Below are 4,397 nucleotides of genomic sequence, written 5' to 3'. Positions count from 1 at the left end.
GAACACTGTCGAAAGCCTTTTGGTAGTCCACCCAGGCCATACTGAGGCCTTTCTTCTTTCTGCGGCTGTCTTCAGTTATGGCTTTATTGATCAATAATTGATCTTTACAGCCGTATGAGCCCTTGCAGTATTAGTAGTAGTAGTAGTAGTAGTAGTAGTAGTAGTAGTAGTAGTAGTAGTAGTAGTAGTAGTAGTAGGGCGGCAAACTGACTGAATCGTTTGCACGCTGGACGTCACTACATTCTGAGTTCAAATTCCGCCGAGGTCGACTTTGCTTTTCATCCTTTCAGGGTCGATAAAATAAGTACCAGATACGCACTGGGGTCGATGCAATCGACCTAGCTCCTGCCTCCAAAATTGCTGCCCTTGTGGCAATATTTGAAACCATTATTATTATTATTATTATTGTTCTTGTGGTATTTATTCCGGTTCTCTATGATTTGAGTTCAAATCCCTCCAAAGACAACCTTGCTTTCATCCCTTCGGGGTCGATAAAATAAATAAATAGTCAAGTACTGGGATCGATTTAATCGCTTAACCGTTCTCCTAAAATTGCTGACCTTATGCCATTATTAGTATTGTTATTGGGTTTGTTGTTGTTGTTGTTGTTGTTGTTGTTGTTGTTGTTGTTGTTGAGGCGATGGACTAGCAGAATCGTTAGCACACCGAACAAAAATGCTTAGCAGTAGTTCGTCCGTCTCTACGTTTCTGAGTTCAAATTCCGCTGAAGTCGACTATGCTTGCCATCCTTTCGAGGTCGATAAAATAAGTACCAGTTGAATATTGTTGTCGATATAACCGACTTTTCTCCTCACCCCGAAATTGCTGGCTTTGTACCAAAATTTGAAACTATTTATCATTTTTATTTACTCTCAGGACTTATTCTTTGTAAGCCTAATACTGGGCTTACAAAGAATAAGTCCCGGGGGGTGATTTGCTCGACTAAAGGCGGTGCTCCAGCATGGCCGCAGTTAAATGACTGAAACAAGTAAAAGAGTAAAGAGAGAGTAAAGAGTAATATAGGTATAAATCTATACTATGTCCAAAACCCTCAAGACCGGGCATGTTCCCGAATTTGGAATTTTGTGTGTTTAAGAATGACAGTACAGTATATTCATTAGGTATATCCTCGATTATATATCGTGGCTCCTAACACTAACCTAGGTTTGCACAAAATTCTTGCCCGAACATTGAAAGCAAAATTAGGATTTGTATGTCTTAGCCGTGGATTGTACTTAAGTTTTTGAGTCCGCTGAAGTAGTGTTACAGTGTAATTATAGGCGTAGCCTAAAAATTCATACAAGCAAAACATTTATATACTAAACACCTAGCTAAGGTCGAGAAACACAACTGAATAAATGTATTGCACAATATTGTTCATTTGCGTTCTGAATATTCATACTGAAAGAGATAAACAAAATCTTCAAATAATATAATTTATTTATATTATAATAAACTCATGAATAAATTGAGACAAAGGTTAGTCATAAAATTTCCAACGTACTTTTATTTCAATGAAAAAACTTCAAACATAAACAGGTTCAAATTATACTAAACACATTTATATAAACTTGTAGTAAAGGCAAACTACACTTGCATGGATATTCTAGATAGTGAGGACGGGTACATCAACGTCATCGTTATCAAGGTATGCAGCAGATTTGGTGAGCAGGCGACTTCCGTGAAAAACTTTTGATCTTCGGAGGTTTCCGGGTTTTGGAATATCGAGCGGATAAGAGATTATGTACTCGCACATGCGCTTTACAAGTAAATTTTATGAAATAATTTTTCACAAAAAACTTTATAATTGAATTTATTTGACCAGTTTAGCACGATTCTTTTTTTTTTTTTTTTTGTGGAATTTGACCTGATTCAAAATGGTGCCAAGCGAACTAAGGAACATGTCTCCTCCTCAAAAGCAAAAAGAAAGAAAACAAATATTTCAATAAATATAATGCAAAAAGATACAAATTTGCTTTCATTGCGTATCCTTTCTGTTTGACGCACGCAGCTCAATTTTGTTGTGAATGTCTACACAGATGCAGTTTTACATGCCGATAACAAAATTAACAATCATATTTTGAATGAAATTAATAATGAAATACTTATGATCTTTAAGGGGTTGAAATTTATTGTAATTTTAGCCAATCGGGTATGCCCATTCTCTTGAATGCTCTCATGATGTTAAGGGCAAGCGCCATTTTCTTTTCTTTTCCTCCTTTAATACGGCAGTCATTTTAGCATGGCTACAATGATTTTGTTTCTTTTTACTGTCAGGATCGAATGGGAGAGACAGAGTTCTTACGATTGTATCGTAAGAGTGCTTCGGGAAATTTGTAAAATGGTTTCAATGGTGGCTATTTTGTGTTTGTAACTGATTGAAAAAAAAACCTATGTTGTGGGGAAATTAAATAAGATATGAGAACATTCCCGAGAATATGAATAACACAAATAAAATGAAGATTCTCCAACTAAGGGTTTGAAATCAAGCTGCATTCTCGACTCACAGAAGATTGTTTGAAGCTCCATTTTACTTGGTAGGAATATAATATTTTTCCTTGAGCCCTAAGACTCATAAGACATTCACTCGGAAGAGTAGGGGAAAGATTGATTACATCGACACCATTAATTGACTGGTACTTTACTTTACTAAGTCCCAAGGAATGAAAAGTAAAGTCGACCTCGACGAGATTTGAATGCAGAATGTAAAGACCCGGAAGAAATGATGCTACTAAGGATTTTATTTGATGTACAAACGATTCTGCCACCTCACCGACTTTTGTATGGAATAATAGAGAGTTATTTATTCTATCACAAAGCTGATTGTTGATAGCGTCGACTATTCTATATCCTGATTTTTATCTTAAAGAGAGAAGAATCAGTTTTAGACATTTTGTAGCAATATATTTGGTTTCTTCAATCAATCCGCCGCTATTTGTTGTATTCAAACTGTCATATATCACTCAGACTTATGTTATCGATTAGATGATATCGTAATACACGATTTCGATTCAATCGATTTCGCTACGTTTAGTATGTGTTTCATCAAGTTTGAAATGAAGAGAGCCAAAAGTAACTTCGATGAGATTTGAACTTGGAAACTTTAGATAATGAAAATTTACAATCAATGTACGCCATTTAGTTCGGTCCTTTGCAACTGAGACAGAATAGAATTCTAGGAGGAGGAGGAGGAGGAGCGACAATCCGGTCATTTTGTATATAGGCTCTTGTTTTGCTTCGTTTTTTTTTTTAAGGAGCGGATGTGATTTAAACGATATTTGGCCGCTATTTATAATACTAGAGACATCAAGTGCGAAACAAACAATTGAATGCATACGTATTAATGTGTACAAATGGAATGCTAAAACAGTATTATGTACGAAGGGAATGTTAAAGTATCGATACGTACAAAATTATTTTATTGATATATAGAAAGCGAATGCTACAGTATAAGAACGCTAAAGTGTTAATATATACAAAGGGAATGCTAAGGTATATAAACGTACAACAGGAATGCTAAAGCAATAATACTTACAAAGTGAATGCAAAAGTATTTATATATACAAAAGGTATGTTACGCACAAAAGGCGCAGGAGTGGCTGTGTGGTAAGTAGCTTGCTTACCAACCACATGGTTACAGGTTCAGTCCCACTGCGTAGCACTTTGGGCAAGTGTCTTCTACTATATCCTCGGGCTGACCAAAGCCGTGTGAGTGGATTTGGTAGTCGGAAACTGAAAGAAGATCGTCGTATATATGTATATATAAGAGTGTGTCTGTGTGTATCTGTGTTTGTCCCACCAACACCGCTTGACAACCGATGCTGGTGTGTTTACGTCCCCGTAACTTAGCGGTCCAGCAAAACAGACCGATAGAATAAGTACTAGGCTTACAAAGAATAAGTCCTGGAGTCGATTTGCTCGACTAAAGGCGGTGCTCCAGCATGGCCGCAGACAAATAACTGAAACAAGTAAAAGAGTAAAAGAGTAAAAAAGGAATACTGAAGTATTAGTATTTATATGTACGAAAGGAATGTCAAAGTGTTAATATGGACATATTGACTATGAAATAGCAGGCGACCTAATTTTTAAAATAGAGAAAATATTTGTACTTTTCTCCTGAATATCTGAAATCAATCTGAATAAAATACATCAGATCAATGACTCCATAAGCATTTTATTTACCTCTTAATCACATTTTGTCAACAATGACGTCATTGGATACAAGCTTTTAACAGACCAATGACTGTTTTAGTTTACTTTCGATTGACGGAGTGACAAAGGAGTTTCTCTTTAATTCAGAGGGGGATATAACATACGGGGATACTTTTTATTAGGAAGGACCAGCTTAAAAGTTTTGGCCCTTGTGCACATCTTTTGCTGATATATATATATATATA

The sequence above is a fragment of the Octopus bimaculoides genome, chromosome 6, assembly GCF_001194135.2.
Source record: "Octopus bimaculoides isolate UCB-OBI-ISO-001 chromosome 6, ASM119413v2, whole genome shotgun sequence".
Classification (NCBI taxonomy): domain Eukaryota; kingdom Metazoa; phylum Mollusca; class Cephalopoda; order Octopoda; family Octopodidae; genus Octopus; species Octopus bimaculoides.
This window is presented reverse-complemented; position numbering follows the sequence as displayed.